Source organism: Poromitra crassiceps (genome assembly GCF_964638095.1).
Source record: "Poromitra crassiceps genome assembly, chromosome: 1".
Lineage (NCBI taxonomy): Eukaryota > Metazoa > Chordata > Actinopteri > Beryciformes > Melamphaidae > Poromitra > Poromitra crassiceps.
In genome coordinates, this window is record NC_139623.1 from 47948260 (window position 1) to 47970652 (window position 22393).

Below are 22393 nucleotides of genomic sequence, written 5' to 3' on the forward strand. Positions count from 1 at the left end.
TGATTCCATACGTTTTTTCCGTTTTGCGGAAATCATATGGCCCTACCCTTATTTACTGCACCTCACAAATTGAGCAAGGCGGTAGTTCAGGCAGACCACGGATGTCAAGCCCAGCTTAAACCCAGCCCACAGCTGATTAGGAGCTGATCTCAAACCCAGCCCACATCGGCTCAGCTGATGCCATTGGCTCAACTCATACAGGGGCGCCCTATTTAAACCTGCTTTACTCTGCCTGTCATTGCTGCTTCCTCTGCAAGCCTGTTCGCAACCCACCTCCTCCCCAGCTCCCTTTATGCTATATCTGACTTAAACAATGTAATTTCTGTTGTCATTGTTGCTTGCTCTTATGGCCCATTTCCACCGCTGGTATCAGCGCGGCCCCGCCCAACTCGTCTCGCTTTTTTGTCTCATTCCACCGATCAAAAACGTGGACAGCCCATGTTGAGTCGGGGTTGAGTCGTGCTAATTTTGGTCCCTGCTTTGTTGAGGTTCCAGCGCTGTGGACCCGGTACCATACCGTGACGTGAAAACACTGTAGACGACTGATTGGTCAGGCAGAATCGTGTTTACTCTATCTACTGACTGTCAATGCTGCATACCAGTTTAGTGGGGCTTAACTTCTCTACTGTTATGTTATTTCCATCAGTCTTTTGTGTTACTGCCTTCGGCTCTGGTGAAATAAAATCGATCTCCTTACTCAGCTTTAACATGGCAGTGGTTTTCAATTGTTTTGAGAGAGAAAAAGTCCACTCCTCAGGAAGCCCTTGTAGTTGTGTGCAGCGTCGGCTCCGCTATCCCGCAGGCGGGGGTTTAGTGAAGCCGCGGTCTTGCCTGGTGAGAAGCCGCCGGGGTAGAGGCTTCACTTCTCCCTGTTGCGCAACCCCCGTCCCTCGCGCAGCGCATGCATGTGAGTTTGACTAACAACAAAGTGACATCCATTCTCCTGGCCGATTGTCACATTTGCCCATGTGTACACTGTAGGTCATTTAGAGGCACCAGTATTTCATAACCAGTTTAAAAGTTCTGTGTATGGATTTAATTTTAACGTTATATGTTATAGCCTACTTCGGCTATGGGCGGAGGGCAGATATGCGGTCGCTATGACGACCAGGTGTGGGTGGAGGCGAGTAAACTTGCTATGGAAACAGTCTATATCAAGTAGAGCCGAGTAAGACCAGGTCGAGTAGAGCTGTACTGTGCTGTTATATGTGGTGGAAATGAGCCATTACGGGTGGGCGATATGACGATCTTAGATCGTTAACGATTAGAATGGGTCCACGATCTGCCTTTCCAGACAGATCGTTAGAATCGGGCTACATGCAGTGCACATTCTATCAGTTGCATTTCTATGTCTGAAAGATGCTTCCAAAGTTGTCCTCCCCTCCCCCTTTTCACTTCACAAAGTGCTGCAGCAGAGCAGCATGGAGGACAACAACACTGAGGGGGGATTGTTTGACACACACATACACACACACACACACACACTTAACCAGGGCTCGACAGGACCTCCCGTCATCCTGGGGACGTTAAAAATAGCGTCAGGGACGATGGAAATTAATTTGGGGACGGAGCCGGGACAATAGTTGAAAAAATAAAAATAGCCTAAACACACGCTCTGCTCGTTAAAACGGCGATGAAAATGACCACGAACGCAAATGCAACCCCTTTACAACACACACGTACACTAAACAAACATGCGGGTAGAGAGAGAGACAGGCAGATAGAGTGGAACTCATGGCGCAAAGTTATTTTAAATGCGAGGAGGCATTGCTCTTAATCTGCTGTCATCCTGCCTCGTATTCGCAAATGAGCTCCGTTTCCCCCTCTCTCACTCAACGCTGTGGTGTGTGTGTGTGTGTGTGTGTATGCCGAGCCGCGTGTCAGACAGAGCTGAGACCTCTCTCTCTCTGTCTGTCGGTCTCTCTCTCTCACTAGCTAATTAGAATGACAACAATCACGTGAAAGATCACCCAACAAAAGCAACAGAAGGTGGACTCAAATCGCAGATAGCCCATATACTGTATATTCGTTCCATCGACCAACCCTACTGTATAGCCGAAATAATAGTGAACCAATACATATAGAGATAGATAGATAGAGAGATAGATAACGCTAGAAGATAGATAGATAGATAGATAGATAGATAGATAGATAGATAGATAGATAGATAGATAGATAGATAGAGCATGTGCATGCTTGTGAACATTATGTCTTAGCATATGAATTATTGTAAACTCAGGGTAAATGAACAACATGAAAATATTTATGAAACAAATTGTATTTTAAATTTCCAGGTTTCTCATGACCATATGAACCCTGAAGTTAGTTTATACTTGTACTGTTCAGTAACTTGCAAAATAGTCTTAAAAACCAATATGAAAAAGAATCGTGATAAGATTGTGGATCGTGATCCTGCCTGAAAAAATCGTGATATGATATTTTTGCCATATCGCCCACCCCTACTTGCTCTGTTCTGTACCTGGGGGTCTTTTGCTGCTCCCCCCAGTGTAACGGCATTGTGTAGATGGTACTTTCAGCAACCCATGTTTAGGGCTTGCCCAGGGGTGGATACGAACCGCCGACCTTCGGCTTGGGAGTCCGACATGTTAACCACTGCACCAAGAGAGCTAGCTCCCTTGGTGGAGCTGATTAACATGCCTTTATACTGGGGAGTGAGTTTAACCAATCCACTGGCTACCACTCGGGACTCACGAGGAATCCGCGCTGATTCACCTCGGTTACACCAGAATCTGCTGCTGCTGCTCTCCCTGCCTTAGGCTTTCCATGCTTGCTGTGTGGAAGGGCAGGGAGCCTCCAGAACAGAGCTATACCACCAAATTTAACTTATGCAAATAAAAGCTTTAAATTGATCTAAAGTGGTGTTGTGTTTTGACTAAAGTGGTCCTGACTGAACTTAGTTTTCACCTTGAGAAACAGGTCGAAGAGTCTGTCTGAGAGAGCCAAGTCATCAGACAAAATATCACTCCTACCCTAAATTAAAATGGAAAAAACGGAATTTGGGAAAAAATAAAACGGAATTTGAAAAAAAAAAAAGAGATTTCATATGGCTCTACCCCATTTCAACCAATCATATCACGACATGGCACCGCAGCTGTCAATCAATCTTCATTTCAAGGAGAAAATTCTGCAGACAAATGGCCACCAGTGCTTGTAACCTGGCAGAATTTCTAGCCCATGAATTAACTAATAACTTGGCCAATAAGTATGTAACATACAAAATAAAGCAAACGGTAATGTCTTCATTTGATGTAGAATGCAAAGGACATGTAACTGGTTCATTAAACTCACATTCCAGGAATATTGTATTTACCGCGGCTCTTTATCGCGGCTAGTCGACGCTCCAAGCCGACAGGCAGCACTCTTGCCTCAGCATATCCGCACCGGTCCACACTGAAGCAGCCGGCTGCCTGGTTCTTCCGGAGCCCACTCACGTAGCGCCACAACACGCTGGATTTGGGGGCGGAACACGCCAGGATTGGCCAGCGCTAACTCCAGTGTCCCAGAACTATCAAATCAAATCATCGACACGCTATGGCCCGCATCTCAACCCTCATTCATCTCAGGTGATATCTGTTTTCAGTCTGATACGTCACCGACCCGCGTGCCACCCCGGGTTCACTTCATGTGGTCTTTAAATGCATAAAATAAGCTCTGTGGTTAACAAAAGTTTACGAGAGCGGTCATTTGGGTTCAGCAGGATAATCTTCACAAACGTGAAACACTTCAATGACTTTTGAAGCCTTTTCTAAAAATTGCGTTTAAAGCAGCTACGAGCAACTTTTTCGATTGTTATTAAACAGTATAAATTTAATATCAATGCATCACATCTTACCTCTAATAGTCGACGAGACCAAAGCCGTGTGTATCGGAGATTGCTCCCTTGGATGATTATTAAGTCTGTGTCTGTCTAAACTCGCGTCAACAGGGGGCTCTCTCTCTCTCTCTCCTTACCGCCGGCCCGGCTACCCGGAAGTGAAACGCGGAAGTGAAACCCGGAAGTGAAACGGAGCTGCCTGCCTACCCCGTTCGCGCTGCCTAGCAACATAGCATAAACAACGTGAACGCCACGCAGACTCTCGCGAACATCTCTCGTTATATTCTAACAGGTTTTTTGGAAGTTATTTTGTGGTTATGGCCGAAGTGGCTGCTGCAAACCGTTTCATTTCACTTCCTGATCTTCCCTGGCCACAGACAGACTACACTGGCCGATTCACTCGGGGTTCAAGCGAGACTACTCTGCGTTGGTCTCGTCGACTATTAGAGGTAAGATGTGATGCATTGATATTAAATTTATACTGTTTAATAACAATCGAAAAAGTTGCTCGTAGCTGCTTTAAGAAAAACACATTTATATTTCAAAAATCATAAAAGTTATTCACGTTTGTGAAGATTATCCTGCTGAACCCAAATTACTATGAAGCAGTTTGTAAATGCACATTGAGCAATTTGCATGATCTGTGAATTTATATTACAAGTGTGCTTCAAAATAATATTTGTGAAGCAGAACGTGTGCATTTCCGAATTTATATTACAAGTTTGCATAAAAATTATATTTGTGAAGCAGAGCGTGTGCATTTGCGAAACAGATTGTGTGCATTAGTGAGTCCGAAATACAACTGCGAACCAGAGAATGTGCATTTGTAAAACAGATTGTGTGCATTAGTGAGTCCCAAATACAACTGCAAAACAAAGCATGTGCATTCGTGAAAAACCCTGCGAGAGTTCATTAGATATGAGACTATACTGACCCCATAAATTACCGCTCCCAAAAACTTTTGTTAACTACAGACCTTATTTCATGCATTTAAAGATGCAATATGTAAACTTAAGTAAGATTATATTTATTACATTAAATTATCTAAAAATGAGTAGACCTATATACACCTTTTGTTGTTGTCTACATTATCTTAAATGTTTTCAAAAATGTTCCAACCAAGAGAAATCCTCAATTCTATTCAAAGACAAGGAGCGTTTCACATGATCGCATGTAGATGATGTCATCGCCTCTTTCATGAAAACGCTGATAAAAGGAACCAAGGAGAAACGTTCCTACGGACACAAAACACCAGCGCACAACTCGCGCTCAAGACCCTTGCCGTTTCTCAATACCAAGAATGCGTTCTTGTTCTTGTGTTCTTGGGGAGAACGTTCTTGCTAGTCGTTCTTGGAAGAATGAACTCGCTAGGCCACAAGCACATATAACGCTGTTGGCAGTTTGAGACGATACGTTCTTGAGGCTATTGCGCAATACCAGCGCAGAGGCCGCCTGCAGTACTACACAAATAAAAAGCTCAGCTGATGTTGATGTGCTCTGGAGCTTTTTTGCCATTTTTCGCAAAATAAATGTTCGTAAAGTGGCACTTGTTGAAACCTACTACCCTGCTTGTAGGCATCAAAAGTCATCATAAATTAATTTAGCGATGAAATAAAACTTTAAATTGTAAAAAACTTCCCGTTGCTTATGGCGTCTTCTCTGCTGTGTTCTGCCTCCGCTTATGCTGAAATGAATGCTGGGATACGTGCCTTGCCAAGTTGACACAAGTCACCAACCAGATCATCCTCGGTAAAGTGTGTGTCGAGAACACATCCGGGAATTTTAAGCATTCTTGGGGAAATGTGAACTTTGCATTGGAACAGTACTTGGGCTGCGACTGATGGCGTTTCACAGGGACACAAGAATGCAAGAACCCTTATTGAGAAACGGCCCTTGATCCCCCCCCCCCCCCCCCCCCATGTAGGCTAAATTAAACTTCTCCGGGGTCACTGCACTGGTGACCTAAACATTGTTAGCAAGTACAGTCACACCTTTCAATAAAATAAGTGATGAAAAATCTGTTGCTTGGTTGCTGAAGAAAGGAAAAAGTTTTTTCCGCGAAGTTAGCAAGCTGACGCGGCTAATGTTGCCATCCCACAATTCCTTGTGGCTGTGGAGTCGTCAACACATGACCTTTGTCATTGTTTTGAGAGAGGTTTCAGGAGAGTGACCCCTAGCGGGCGAAAATTACATACTGCACCTTTAAGTGAAATCCCCATTCTAAAACCCCATTGACTTTTCCCCGTAAGATCTAACATGCTACTTCCGGACTCAAGGCTGGATTAACCATAGGGCAACCGGGGCAGGTGCCCCGGGGCCCTCGGGGTGAAGGGGCCCTCCAAAAAAAAAAAAAAAAAAAAAAAAAAAAAAATTTTTTTTTTTTTTTTTTTTTGAGGGCTCATGTTGGGCTCCACAGAACTATGACACAAATCTAAGACCAATCAGGACAAAATAAAATGTGTTTCCAAGAAGATTAAGTCTGATGATTTAGTCTCATTGGATGCCTGTGGGCAAGTGGTGACCAGGGGCGCGGGAAGTGGGGGTGCTTGTGGTGCTGTGGCACCCTCTGCTGTTTTGTATTGGAAATGTAATGTCAATTATTTTTTCATCATTGTAAAGCCACAGCACAGTGAAGAGGATATTAATGTGAAGATTAGCCTCTTCCTTTTGCTCTCAGAGTGCATCAGATTCATGCATTTTACTTTAAAATGTACAAAATTTCTTTGTCCAAGGGGGGCACAGCCCCCCCTAGAAACCCCCCAGTCAGACTAATATCTTTATCCTGCTGGTGCTACCTCTTTGCAAAGCCTAGAATCGCCTATGAGTGAGTGAGAAACTGAATCTGAGGAACGGAATAATAACATAGCAGTATAATACTAATGTTAATTTAAAATGAGATATTCCTCTAAATATGGCGAAAAAACATCCAAACATCCGGACGATGGGTAGGGGGGGCCCTGGGAGCTTCAGTGCCCCGGGGCCCCTGGGGGTGTTAATCTGGCTCTATCCGGACTCATTCCTGCGGTGCTCAATTGACCAGACTCCAATTAAAGTCCTACTCAGTTAATCTGTTTACAGGGACCTTTTGACCATAACCCTAACAGAATATTCCTATTCACAGACAGAAGAGTCCACCCACCAGCTACAGTACCCCCTCTCTCTCTGACTGACCAATAGGTAACTTCCAATAGAGTACCGCAGGAATGAGTCAGAAGTAGCAAATCTCCGCCATGTTGGTTTGTAAGGGGAAAAGGCTATGGGATTTTAGCATGGGGATTTCAGTTAAATGCATGAAATAAGGTCTGTGGTTAACACAAGCTTATGGGAGTGGAAATTTGTGTTCAGCAAGATCATCTTCACAAACGAGGACCACTTGTATTCCTTTTGAAACGTTTTCTGAAAATTGCATTAAACATTTTTTTTTATGCTTCAAAAGTCCACTTTTATGACTTTTGAAACTTACATCAAGAATGCCAGCCAGGCAGGGACGTGCACAGATAAACCCTTTTGATAAGCCCTTTTGCCCTGTGAGTGATAAGTGCCCAGTGGCCAACGTTACTGTGCTTCAGAGGTTCTAGCTACTGCATTAACGGTCATGGCACAATCCCCTTAAGCAAGTCAGAAGTGTAGTAGAAAATAAACATTGTGGGCTTTGTGTTTATTAATTAGGCTAGGTGCAATAAGCTTTCAGTGTGTTCCACCGGCGCACAGCGCACAAAGGTGCATAGCCAAAACACGCCGAAATAAGATCAGAAATTAATTCCACTCTGCAAAGGATATCTAATTTCAGATTACTAGCTGTAGCATTGTTGTCGGAGAGTATTTAATCTTAAAATCTGCCTTGGATACCTTATTATTTGGCGCTATATAAATATAAAATTGATTGATTGTTGGTTGATTGATTCACTTTGATGTCTCCGAAATGCCTATACATCGTGATCATTTAATGACTTACACTGCTTACAGTAGCCTAATATATTACATGTTCTTTTAAAATGTAGGCTATATCATTTAAGAAAGTAAACTGTCGGCATATTTCTAAATATAGGCCTATTCCAATATGTTCTGCATGTAAAAATACAACTAAATTTTTTCACGGTTTCCCGTCATTAATTTCCCGGGAAACGGGAAATTGGTTGGATGGCATTTCCTGTTTCCCGGGATTAAACCCTAGTCAGGTCACCCTGAAGGTTTCAGGTTTCCGATCGCACGTAAAACGGCATAGCTGTGGCCGAACCAGAACTTGAAACAGACAGACATCGCCCACATACTCAATTTTATATATAAGGCTCTTTCACACCGGCCTTGAAAGCCGAAAAATGCACGGAAAATAGGATTCGCGCCTCCGATGTGAAAGTCGTGAACGCGCTTTGGTGGACAATTGTTTTACGCCTTTTGTCCCGCGACGGTAGGTAGTAACAGCGCCGGGTTACCTGGCAACCTGCCTCCATTTGAAAGCGTCGTCGCAGCGAGCCGGAAAAGGTGCGAATGGTCAGCTCATTCATAAAAAAATTACAGGGGAAATCACCTCATGTATCAAGAAAGTGCAGGAGTGAAAGTAAAAAATGTAGCCTATACAATCATGACTGCAGGGACGCCAGGAGGAATGCTCCGTGCGGTTAGGCTTTATGCTCAAATGATTTTGACATTAGTAGGTAAAATTAACGGATATAATAATAAGCTTCAGAGGGCTATAGCTGTCTGTGGCGAGTTGGTCTGAAGATATTCCCTCTCGAAATCAGCTCTGTGCATTACAAAAACTACTAACGTTAAGTAGTCATGTGCATTTATAGCCTATACTATTCCCCCGACGAAGGTTATGCAGACTGCAGCTGTTTGATATGCGGGCGGTCGTGTATCGTTCCAATTTAAGGTCCTTGCACATAGAGTCCGTTTTTTCGTCCGAAATTGACGCACGAAAAAAATAAAAATACGACCTCATTTGTGTCAATCATCATTGACACACCGAGTCCGACAATTACGTCCGTCATTTAAGTTTTCGGACGAGGTTCGATTTTCTGCGTTTTTCCGCATCCATGAAATCGTTTTGACAGGTGTTTGACCACCCAGAGCTGCCGTAGTGTTGCTATTCACAATGAAAAATGGCATCTGAGAAGTTAATTTAGTTCGTCTCCCAGCACAAAGCATTTTATGGCAAAGCAGGAATACAGAGATTCGGAATTAAAAGACAGAATGTGCCGGGTGATTGCAGACCAGCTTGGAATGCGGGACGCGGTGTGTGTGCGTGTGTGTGTGTGTGTGTATGGGGAAGGGGGGGGGGGGAGGAGAGAGACAGAGAGCCACACAGACACACTGCCAGTTGTGGATCAATAGGATCGCGGTAGTTTTCTTTTCGTTGCGAATCTTCGCAACGAATATTGGATAATTAACGCATCGGACTCAGTGGGCAAGGTATCTGTGCGTGACGTTTTTTTCCCGGATGACGGATTAAAAAAACGCAGCGAACAATTCGGACTCTGTGTGCAAGGACCTTTAGGATGAATCTAGGAGAAGGAGGGAAGTCTTGGTTGTTGAATGAATTCGTTTATCATACAGTAGCCTAGGCTACACTAACCTATGAAAATATTCATTTGGGCTAGGAGGAGCAGGAAATCCCTCCGCTCACCTTTCAATCCGGGAGCAGGGGATTTCACCTGAAAGTACACAGCAGCACGGGAATGTGGCCGTGCTGCTTGGCTCTGTGTGAAAGCAATTTCTGTGGCGAGGGTGCGGCCTTTGCGGGACTCCTAAACGGCAATTTTTGCGCAATCTGTGTGTGAAAGAGCCTATAGATAGATAGAGGATGATGATGATGTGCAGAGAGGCTATTTCATCTGTGACCAGTCTGAGATTCAAACTAGCTTAGTAAAGTAGGAAAGCTGTGCGCACATCCAAAAACCGCACTGGGCATCAGGTGCAGGACAAAGAGGCGAAATAAAAAAATAAGGGAATTGTCCGCACACTGATTAGAAGCTCCCGCTTTTATTTGCGCTCAAGGAAGGCAAGCTTTCGACCCTAACGGGTCTTCATCAGGCAAATGCCTTTGATTGAGCATTTGCCTGATGAAGACCCGTTAGGGTCGAAAGCTTGCCTTCCTTGAGCGCAAATAAAAGCGGGAGCTTCTAATCAGTGTGCGGACAATTCCCTTATTCAAACTAGCTTACCTTAGGTTTGATAAATGCCCATTGCGCACAAGAGGAAGAACTTTGTGAATATCATTGAGGAACACCCCATAAAAATAGAGGACCAAAAATCATTATGACAATTCTGACAAAATGATACGCTCAAAAAGAGCTTGCTAGTTTGATATGTGAGGGTTAGCGGTGTGGGCACGGATGCTTGTATGTGCAGAAAATGCACAGGTTTGATTGCGGACAGGACAGATGTTTGGGGAAATGTTATCTGTGATGATGTACGAGTTCAGCCCTCCTATGAATGGAGGATGGGAGAGACAGATGGGAAAGTATTAGAAGGAATATAGTGGAAATGAAACAGAAATTGGCTACACTGTTGGGGGAACAGGATTGCATTGCAGCAGTCCAGTAGACCTCCGGCACCATGTAAATAAATACATATTAATGAATTACTATTGAATTATAGAACATACAGGTCTGGTACCATGTTACTAATATTATTATTAGCCACATTATTGTGTAAATATAATTTTTTGTTAACATCTACTTAGAAATAGTTTTTACCTTTTATTTATACAGGGGAAGTGTCACTGCATGCTGCAAAGCTCTCTTTTTCAGGAGCGCCCTGTTCACATTCACCTGGAAGCTGACCAGTACAACCACACAGTCTGATCTGCTGGCCACTGATCAGCTCCACTGGAGCAGTTGGGGTTAAGGGCCTTGCTCAAGGGCGCCTCAGTAGTGGTAATGAGGGACACGTGCTGCTTTTTCACTTTCCCCACCTAGATGTATCCTGCTGGTCCGGGGATTGAACCAACAACGTTCCAGTCACAGGCTCGCTTCTCTAACCTTACTTAGGCCACCACTGCCCACGTCCATACAGTGTTAGGGATCTGTAAAATGAAGGGTTACACCCAAATGTCTCACTCCCTTGTCCTCCTCTTGTATCCATACCCCCTCTCCACTTACCCCCCTCCACTTACCCCCTCTCCACTTACCCCCCCTCCACTTACCCCCCTCCACTTACCCCCTCTCCACTTACCCCCTCTCCACTTACCCCCCCTCCACTTACCCCCTCTCCACTACTTACACCCTCTCCACTTACCCCCTGTCCACTTACCCCCCTCCACTTACCCCCTCTCCACTTACCCCCCCTCCACTTACCCCCTCTCCACTACTTACACCCTCTCCACTTACCCCCCTCCACTTACCCCCACTCCACTTACCCCCCTCCACTTACCCCCCCTCCACTTACACCCCTCCACTTACCCCCTCTCCACTTACCCCCTCTCCACTTACACCCTCTCCACTTGCATTGCTTGTATTGTACAGATGCATTGCTGTCATCTGTTTCTCCCATTAGATGTCACCAGAGCCTTGTATATAGACATCTCCATTCACTCCAATGGACCAGTTTTTTACTCTCAAAAAGAGTTCCCGCAGGAAGTAAGGTTCTGGATTAAGCAGCGCTGTCGAGTTGCAGCAAAATTGTCCGTTTGTGTTGTACTTTGAAAGGGTCCGACATTTAAAGAATCAAATTGTACATTATCAGCTTTATTTTAGCATTCAAAAGTAGCGCGAGCTACTTCCTGGCTGTTCATTGGCTACTGAGTCACGCATTTTGGACCTCCGCTGATGCCACTCTCTTACTAGATTGCTCTGGAATGGATGTCATGATTAGAACAGTTAGCACAACAGAGCATCAGGGCAGTCGTGGGTGAGGAAGATGCTACGCAGCAGGCAGCAGACTGTGATTGTTCTCTGGTCAAGAGATCGGGAAACTGAGTGTTAATGGTGAGGGGGCTGGTGTGTGTGTGTGTGTGTGTGTGTGTGTGTGTGTGTGTGTGTGTGTGTGTGTGTGTGTGTGTGTGTGTGTGTGTGTGTGTGTGTGTGTGTGTGTGTGTGTGTGTGTGTGTGTGTGTGTGTGTGTGTGTGTGTGTGTGTGCGTGCGTGTGTGGGGGGGACTGATTGAGTCTGCTTCTACTGGCAGACTGATTACTCTCTCTGAGAAGTGAACCGGGAGCAAGCGGTAATGCACCAGTCTACCAGAGAGAGGCAGAGAGAGGAGCAGAGAGAGACACACACACACAGAGAGAGGCAGGGAGAGGGAGAGAGAGGAACAGAGAGAGAGAGACAGAGAGAGGCAGAGATAGACAGAGAGGCAGGGAGAGGGAGAGAGAGGAACAGAGAGAGAGAGAGACACAGAGAAAGGCAGAGATAGACAGAGAGAGGCAGGGAGAGGCAGAGAGAGGAGCAGCAGAGAGAGAGAGAGAGAGGGAAGGAAGGAAGGAGGGAGGGGTGCACCACCAGACCATCCCTGCTCCAGCCTCCCTCCTGCAACAGGGAGGAGGGCTATCCCCAGCATCGTGATCTCCCCCTCTGCAGTGTCTTCTCCTCCTGCCAGCTGTACTGTAGGCTTGGCCATGACATAGGACACCTGCACTGAAAGTCACTTGCCTCTGCTTCAGAGGCTCTCTGCTCAGATCCTGCTACCTCCTCGTGATCTGCTTCAGAGGCTCTCTGCTCCTCGTGATCTGCTTCAGAGGCTCTCTGCTCAGATCCTGCTACCTCCTCGTGATCTGCTTCAGAGGCTCTCTGCTCAGATCCTGCTGCCTCCTCGTGATCTGCTTCAGAGGCTCTCTGCTCAGATCCTGCTACCTCCTCGTGATCTGCTTCAGAGGCTCTCTGCTCAGATCCTGCTGCCTCCCCGCGATCTGCTTCAGAGGCTCTCTGCTCAGATCCTGCTGCCTCCCCGCGATCTGCTTCAGAGGCTCTCTGCTCAGGTCCTGCTGCCTCCTCGTGATCTGCGCTGTGGATTTGAACCAAGCCGTCGTTTGCTCGTCTGCTACCTACGAGGCAACATCGCCGGTGATTTATGTAAGGCGAAAGACTTTGGGTTCCCTCCGATTCATATTCCACCTGCAGTCTCCCTTTACAATAAAGAAACAAGTTTTCAACGGATACTATCCAAATATCACAGTAAAACTATAAACTATATGTAGAATATCCTACAGGAATTTCCATAGGAGATAGGAAACACCATTAATCGATCGCTATAAACTCATTGTTGAATACCGCAGACACTCTCATGAGTTCCTATGAGATTATAAAGATTTTTCTCTAGGTTCGATCATATTTCTCTCTCTCTCTCTTTCCAGCTTATGATTTGACAAATTGCCCATATCCCATTCCCAACTAGGCTCATATTAGGCTGTGGTTATTTTCCATTTTCAAGAGCCACATTTGAGATGCACTAAGGCTTGGCTGAGTGACTCTGTGCTGCCACTAGTCAGGGACCCCCATGTGATCGGACCCAGAGACCCATATGGGAAGATTAGACTGGAGCTGTTGTTGATTATTGAGTATTGAACAGCAGAAGCATCTGCACTGCACGTTAGGGCTGTGAATCTTCACTGGCCTCACGATTCGATTCGATTACGATTCAGAGGGCTACGATTCGATTCGAGTACGATTATCGATGCATCTCGATGCATCTTGATGCATCTTAAATCGATGCATCACTTTTTTCCGCAATATAGGATTTATTTTTTCTCACTTTCTTTTTTCTCACTGTGTGGCTACTTTTAAAATAAAAGTGCATTTGGAATTGCAATTACAATATTTTATTTGATTATTTAAAAAAAAAAAAAAAAATTGTAATTATAGCTGCTGCGCAGCAATGGGTCGTGACCGGGCAAGTCTCAAGGCTTTGAGCTAGAGGTCTTCGGGTATGCCCGACCCCCCGAATACCCGAGGTTCCGACCCGGACCCGGCCGGGTCTGGGTCCATTCAAAAGAAGTGCCAAACCGCTTGACCAAACCCTTAGAAAAGTCATAGGACACCTGTCCTCAATAAGCCGCATGTTTTGAGTTCGGGCATGTCTATGTGGCGCAGAAATTGTGGGAGTTATTACGCGCCAAAAAAGTGGCTGCTGCGCAGCAATGGGTCGTGGCTGGGCAAGTCTCAAGGCTTTGAGCTATTATGACATCACAATTGCTCGAGTGACATCAGTGATGGCATCACAATTGCTTGACTGACTGATGACATCACAAATACAACCTAATTGCCATAGGTAATTAAGGGAATTAGGCTATACACGGGGCCAGAATTCAACGTTTTGATGCACTGTGGGCTCAATTTTTGACCGATCGAAAATCTGTTTTGATACTTTTGTGTAGGACAGTCTAACGATGCAGATGCTGAAGTTTGGTGTCGTTTGAAGAAAAAACGTGGGAGGAGTAGGGTTTAATTCGTTTTTGCAGTTTTTGCAGTTTTGCGGTCTTTAGACTTCATAATTGGCCATAGGTTGCATTGTACAAAAGTTTCCCCTCATTTAGGCGCACATTTCGGTGAAAGTTGCAAAGCCGTAGCACGTATGCCTGATTTGTTATGAATTTTCTAAGTTTTAAACTTTAGACGGTCGCTGTAGTGCTACCGTTAGGGCTATTGGCCCCAAATTTGTGTCAAAGACGTTTGGCATGGGACTGGACCTTTGTGCAAAGTTTGGTTAGTTTTCATCCATGGGAAGTCGAACTTCCCGGGAGGAAGAAAAATAATAAAGGCAAATACAATAAGTGGCCCTGCCGCTTTGCTGGCCCGGCCACTAATAATCGATTTTTGACATTTGTGAATCGATGCAGAATCGTGCACGTCCGCATCGCGATGCATCTTATAATCGAGAGTAGAGTGAGAATGGTGGTGAAAGTGAAACCTATGATTGGCATAAAAGAGTCATTCTTTTTTACATTCTCTAATTGGAATCATTTCTGGTGAATAGACAGGCAAAGTGACCGCCTACTTCCTGCTTCAGCACTGTACCAGAGATTTTTATCCGCCATTTATTTTCCCATAGACATTTAGTAAAATGCTTACAAAAAATAGTTTTACTTGGTCAAACCAAACGGTTCAGCTATATTTAGAATCAGGAGAGACCATAGAACATTTCACTCGGACCAAAACTTAAAAAACTACATCGAAAAAATATTTTATTTAAATCCGCAGTTTTTTTTTACGTTTTGGTCCGAGTGAAATGTTATGCGGTCTCTCCTCTTTCTAAATATAGCTGAACCGTTTGGTTTGAACAAGTAAAACTATTTTTATAAGCATTTTACAAAATGTCTATGGGAAAATAAAGGCGGATGAAAATCTCTGGTACAGTGCTGAAGCAGGAAGTAGGCGGTCACTTTGCCTCTTTATTGTAGTGACATTAAACTCATCAGTCTGCATTTGACTCTTTCAGATTTGGGGGTATAAGCAATAAGCATGGAGCCAGTCTCTACATGTGGTGCATTCACTCCCAACTTTGTCCTCTGTGCAACAACACAAGTCTGAAATCATTGACCATAGCTAGCTCCAATCCAGCCATACCCATGCAAAGGCAAAAAGGCTCAACATCATCAGACAGGGGAAGGCAGATGACAAAGACCCTGGCCTGCTGCTGCACCTAACATCAACTGACAACAAAACTTGCAAACCAGTGGGAGCTGGGGCGCTGTCTGTCTGTCTGACATCATTATGACATCATCAGTGATGTCATAAATTCACTCACACACCACACACACACACAAAGCCACGAGAGAGACTGAGGGAGAGGGAGAGAGAGGGGGGAGAGAGACTGAGGGAGAGAGAGGAGAGGGAGAGAGGGGGAGAGACTGAGGGAGAGAGGGGGGGGAGAGAGACTGAGGGAGAGAAAGAGGGAGACATTGTGCGCGCACCAATAGACCAGAACTGCAACGCGTCATCGCACTGCACCGCGCCCCTTTTTGGGGGAATGCGGAAATCCTCTTTGACTCAGGCTGAACGGACATGACGACAGTCCAGTCAACCTTAATTTATTCATATATCTAGACCGTTCAGGTTCGGGCAAGGTCGCAAAATAATTAGTAGACATGTTTATCAAACCAAAAAAACACTTGAACCCGAAATTAATGAATTGGTATTTTGTCTATGCTAGCTAAAAACACGGCAAAAATACCATCACAACAACGCTATTCATTCTTTCTATCCCCCAAAAAGGGGCGCGGCCTTGACGCTTTGGATGTGCAGTTCTGGTCTATAGGGCAGGCAAGGCCACACAGCAGCCGAGCTGCCGGCAAGGCCGAGCAGCGGCCAAGCTGCGAATGCGAGCTGCAGGGCTAGCTCGGCGACGAGCTGCAGGACAGGCGAGGCCGCGCAGCAGGCAAGCCTGGGAATTGAGCGCGTGAGATGCCTAGTAAAATAAAATGTGCTGAGTTAACCATGCTATGGCATCAGAAAGACTCAATAACAACATAAGGCTACTGGTTCAAAACGGACACACACACACACACACACCTGCCAGTGCCAACATTAGGCTGTGAAAAAGAATTCCCTCGCCAACATTTTGTCTAACTTTGGAGTGTTATTTAGCTACCTTCCTGACAAGCTAGCATGACATGGTACCAATCATTGCATTAGGACAGGTCTTATAGTTTCATGATACCAGATGTGGCCGCTACAGCCTCTGAAAGTAATTTTAAAAAATGTTGATATTTCTTAAATATTGAGATATTTCCAAAAATCGTTCCGGCTACTCCTCAGGGTTAATGTGTTAGTGTATAATGTTAAAACTGTTTGTAAAAAAATTGTCTCGCTGGCCAGCCTCCTCTCCCTTCCGTCCGAGGAGTCTGGTGCCGCAGGTCTCCATAGTGGGATTGCGATGGGCGGCGCTTAGAGGCAGTGCCCTTGGAAAATAGTTTCAAACAATCCAACTTGCCGTTTTCAGCGTGAAGCAACGAGCTAGCGTGTAGGTTTCTGCCGTTAGCTTGCTAGCTAGTTAGCGTTGTTGTTTTCACTGCGGCGGCAGGGCACTCTTTACAGCGACACACAGGGAGGAGGGAGCGGAAGCCGCTCTGATTGACATGGTCGGAGCCAATGACAGAGTTTGTAATAAGCCGGGAGCGGACCTCCGGCTGCCACCGAAACAGACGCTCCAATGGGAGAGCAGAGTAGGGCTGGGTATTGGCAAGGATATCACGATACGATATGTATCACGATACTTGGGTCACGATACGATTGTATCACGATATATTGCGATGCGATACATATTGCGATATATTGCGATATTCTACAGAATTTACTCAAAATTAAATAATAGAGCTAAAGATACAACACACTGTGTACCACCCAGGTAGTGTAATAATATGTACATCACTTTATACTGATAACTCATTGAGTGCCAAGGACGAGTATGTTCGTCAATTCAAATACTAACGTAGAGTGCCAAGGACGAGTATGTTCGTCAATTGCGTTTTTTGACGGTGGGACGTGGATCAAAGCCTCTTACATCTCCTATAAAAATATGGGAGCTATTGAATGTGTATGTGTATAACCTATTTTACAGACCCATTAGGTGGCGACAGTGCTCTCCAGATTAGAGAAAGGTCAGGAAAACAGCAGGAAAAAGCCCCATGATGAAAGAGAAACCGCTCATGCTGCAGCCAGAGCCATATGGATTGCTCTGGCTGGAGTTAACGTTGGCTGCGAACAGCAGTCAATCCGCGCCCACAACTGAGCCTCTCTGTCTCTGCTGTATAGTTTCTCCACACGATTAGCCGCCAGAAAAGCAGCACCCGACGCCGAAGGGCCAAACCATTCTCAGCAGTCCAGTTTGGCTTTTCCGTGTCGCGCTGGGAGCCGGCGCACAAAAACGGAGCACTCCGAAAATAGACCTGGGTGCGTGAGGCTGTGTGTTAGTGTGGGGAGGAGTTTGCAGCTGAGGGGGGGAGAGGGGGGTGGGGCACGCAGGGCACCACACAACTACACCACGTCACTACATCAGAAAATATTAGCTTCAGACTCAGTGAATGTGCTTGAAATGCTTAATTTCACAAAAGGCTGAATAACTCAGCTTCTAATTTGAAACGCCTGTTTTTGCTTAAAACAACCTATCTTCTCCGGCTCATAACTAAAGAACGGAAAATGGTATCAATAAACTTTTTTTTGCTGATGATACAATAGACTCTCCTCGTTCTTTGTGCGTGTTCGGTGTTTACATAGTAATATCACACAATATTCTGTGGGCCTCGAGAAATCACTGAAAACGCTCTGAAACTCTGGCACTCTGGTCCGTTCTCCAAAAGTGGCTGGCACTCAATGAGATAAGTTAGTGGACAAATTTAGTCAAAACTACTGAGTGTTGAGTGTTACTGAACGCATCGATATGGGAAATATCGATACAGTATCGATTAGGGGTGGGAATCACCAGATGCAGAGGCCTCCTGGCATGGCATGGCCTGCAAAAAAAAAAAAATAATAATAATATCACGATACTTGGCGTCCAAGTATCGATACAGTATCGGGAAATAAAATATTGCGATATATTGCCGTATCGATTATATTGCCCAGCCCTAGAGCAGAGTAGAGCAGGGGAGGGTTTATCCCAGTTATAGAGACCTGCGGCGCCAGACTCCTCGGACGGCGAGACTAGTAAAAAAAAACAAATCTGGGGGACCACCAGGCGGAGCCCTGCGGACCTTGGGAACCAATGTCTTAGGTTACCAAAACTATCACCTTAAAATGAATGCTGAATGCTTCCACTGTTGTGTGTTTATCTGGCTTCCAAATTTTCCAAATAATATTTTCCAGGTTAGAGCTCCCAGCCATCACAGCGCTCAACAGCGCCCCCCTGGTCAAAAGCTTGGTAAAAAATAATAATGTCACCCGCACAGAATTCGGATAAAAAGAGACATTTATGAGCAGCATCGAGCTTTCAAACCCCTCCATCGAGAAGCAATGAACCCTTCTGCTCTAGGTGTCTTTGAAATGTTTCTGTGACACTTGTAAATACGTGCGTATCGCTGATTTAGACAGCTTGAGAGCCAGAGTTGCAGGGAAGTCTATGCATGGATACAACGTTAACGTTAATTGATACTTTTCAATCGTCAATTCGACCCCTTCATGTCTGCAGTTTTGTAACACGGTAAAAACGACTGTTTCATCATTGAGTGCGAGCGTATGCATGCGTGTGCCTGATGAACATGCACTGCAGAGAGGGAGGGAGAGAGTTAGACCGAATGAGACAGTGAAGAAGTAATGACAGCACACACGGAGTTAACAAACCTATAGAACATATGAGCTGATTGTTTCGCTGGGTGTGTTAATCATTCTGAAATGGTCACAGAGCACATCTGAGCTGTGTGCTCAGACAGGAACAGCAGAGGGGCGGGGCAGTCAGTGCGCTCACTTCACTGTGACTGCAGCAGGTGTTCAGCTGTGTGTGTGCTTCGCTGCGGAATGTGTTTGATCAGACATCAGGTAGATAAAATCAACATTAACCATGTGTTTATTTCCAAATCTAGCTTGATTAACACTTGCCAATGACTTTAAGTCATTGTTTAGTAAGGAAAAGAATGGTAACCTTATGGTACCTAAGCAGAAGCTTGAGGAATATTTGGAGGAGGTTCACAAAGATAGGGAAAGGTTTAGAGAGATGACAGTCCCAGCTGATATTCCACCTATTGGTGAAATAGAGAGCCAGTGTGATGATAGCTCACCAAGATGGAAACAAGTTCAAGAAGTAGTGAGACGTGCAAGGGCCTCTTCAGCCCCGGGTCCTAATGGAGTCCCCTACCGGCTGTATAAGAGTGCTCCAGATGTGTTGAAGTTTCTATGGAAGCTGATGAAGGTAGTCTGGAAGAAGCAGGTTATTCCTAAGCCGTGGCGCAGAGCAGGGGGAATCTTCATTCCTAAAGAAAGGGACTCGTTAGAGATAAGTCAGTTTAGACCTATCAGTCTACTTAATGTTGAAGGGAAGGTTTTCTTTAGTGTTGTGGCACAGAGGCTGTCTAGTTACCTAGAAAAGAATAGGCTAATAGATACTTCGGTGCAAAAGGCTGGAATTCCCGGCTTCTCCGGGTGCTTAGAGCACACCAGCATGATCTGGCACCAAATCCAGTCAGCTAGGCGTGAGAAGAGAGACCTGCATGTAGTATTCTTGGACCTGGCTAATGCTTTCGGGTCAGTGCTGCATAGTCTGTTATGGGAGGCTTTTGATTTCTTTAGAGTGCCAGGTAGTATAAAGAGCTTAGTTAAAGCCTACTTCTTAGATATTCAACTCTGCTTTACCACAGCAGAGTACACTACAGCTTGGCAGCAGTTGGAGATAGGCATTATGGCAGGGTGTACAATTTCCCCATTAGCTTTTACCATGGCAATGGAGATCATTATTAGGGCTTCAAAATGGGTAGCGGGTGGAGAAAGGCTGCAGGGAGGGCTGCGGCTCCCTCCAATTAGGGCATACATGGATGACATGACGACTATGACGTCAACCGCTCCATGTACTAGCAGATTGTTGGATAAGTTAAATAGTAATCTGCAGTGGGCTAGAATGAAAGTGAAGCCAAGTAAGTCCAGGAGTATTTCAATCATTAAAGGGAGGGTAGTAGGTAAGACGTTTGTTATAAATGATGAGGTGGTGCCTACAGTGTTAGAGAAACCAGTCAAGAGTTTGGGAAGATGGTATGATGCAAGTCTCAGTGATAAGGGACAGTTTGAGGAGGTGAGGAAGGAAATGATTCAAGGTATTTCAAGTATAGACAAGTCAGGGCTCCCAGGAAAGTTAAAGTTGTGGTGTTTGCAGTTTGGATTGTTGCCTCGGTTGATGTGGCCACTGACAGTGTATGAAGTTCCCCTTTCAAAGGTAGAAAAGCTAGAAAGGATGATTAACTCATTCATTAGAAAATGGCTCGGAGTCCCACGCTGCCTAAGCAGTGTAGCCTTATATGGGAAAGGCATATTGGAATTGCCATTATCTAGGCTGACAGAGGAGTTCAAGTGTGCTAAGGTTAGACTGGAAATGACTCTGACTCAGTCAAAGGATCCAGTGGTTAGGAGTGTAGCGCCCACAGTTAAAACAGGGAGGAAGTGGAACCCAAAGGAGGCAGTACAGCAAGCACAGTCAGCTCTTAGACACAGGGATATCATAGGTCAGGTGCAGCATGGGCGTGGAGGCTTAGGGTTGTGCTAGGGAAACCTGTGTGGAACAAGGCATCAGTAATAGAAAAGAGGAAGATGGTAGTTGAAGAAGTACATAGGCAAGAGGAGGCAGTAAGATGTACTAAGGCAGTGTCGCAGGCAAAGCAAGGACAGTGGGTGAACTGGGAGAGTGTAGAGAAGAGAAAGTTGAAGTGGAGAGAGTTGTGGAGCATGGAGGCCAGCAGAATTAGATTTATTCTAGGGGCTACTTATGATGTGCTGCCATCTCCCCAGAACTTAAATCAGTGGTTGGGCGAGGATGGTGCCTGCCCGTTGTGTTCTACTGTATGTACACTGAGGCATATACTGTCAGGGTGTAAGGTCAGTCTCTCCCAGGGGCGATACACCTGGCGTCACAACCAGGTGTTGAAATGTTTGGCAGCTGCAGTTGAGGAAAAGCGGCTAGAAGTAAATTCTCTAGTTGCTAAGAGACTAGACAGATCAAATTTGTACGTGAGGGAGAAAAGATTAGACCAATTAAGGTCAGGCACAAGTTAGGGCAGCTAAGTGTAGGTGGAGCCTGGGAAATGAGGGTTGACTTGAATGAACAGCTAGTCATCCCAGCATATATAGTTAGCACCCGGCTACGTCCGGACTTGTTACTGTGGTCTGAGGTAGAGAAGAGAGTTTATTTTATCGAACTCACAGTCCCGTGGGAAGATCGAGTTGAGGAGGCTTATGAGCGCAAGAAAGCTAGGTATGCTGAAATGGCAGCAGAGGCAGAGCAGCGAGGTTGGAGGGCTCGAGTCCGGCCTGTAGAGGTGGGCTGCCGTGGTTTTGTGGCAAAGTCCGTTATTGCCTTACTAACTGAGTTGGGCATTCGGGGACGGAGCCTGAAACTTGCGGTTAGCAACATGTCTCAGGCAGCAGAACGAGCAAGTGAATGGCTGTGGATAAGGAGGAAACATGCTAGCTGGGGAGCTCGCTAAGGTAAGATTGATTGTTTGTTGTTGGTCATGATTAACGGTCCGCATCAACAGGGCTGAATCATTGACAGTGGTGGTGTAGTTAGGGATTGTTTGTTGTTGGTCATGATTGAGGGTCCGCATCAACAGGGCTGAATCATTGACAGTGGTGGTGTAGTCAGGAATGTCATTCCAAACCAACCTGGATAGCTAGGCTTAGATAGTGAGGTAATATGCAGTTGTGCGGTGGTAGCATGGAGGGGGGTGTTTCCAGGACGCTGGATTACACCGTTAAGCCTTCTTGAGGTGTCGTGGGCCTAACTTAACGAAACATCGGTGAAGGAAGGTGCCCACTTGAAAACCCCAATGACATGCTTCATACTGCTGTTGGCTAGGGTAGGTAACTGGTGATTTGTATCTTGTTTATTAGTTTGTTAGCCTGTTAGCTTGTTTTATTCTGGATTGGGCTTCTAAATGTGTTTTTCCTCCGATTTTGGCACAAGGGATAGTAACATCTTGTCCTGTGT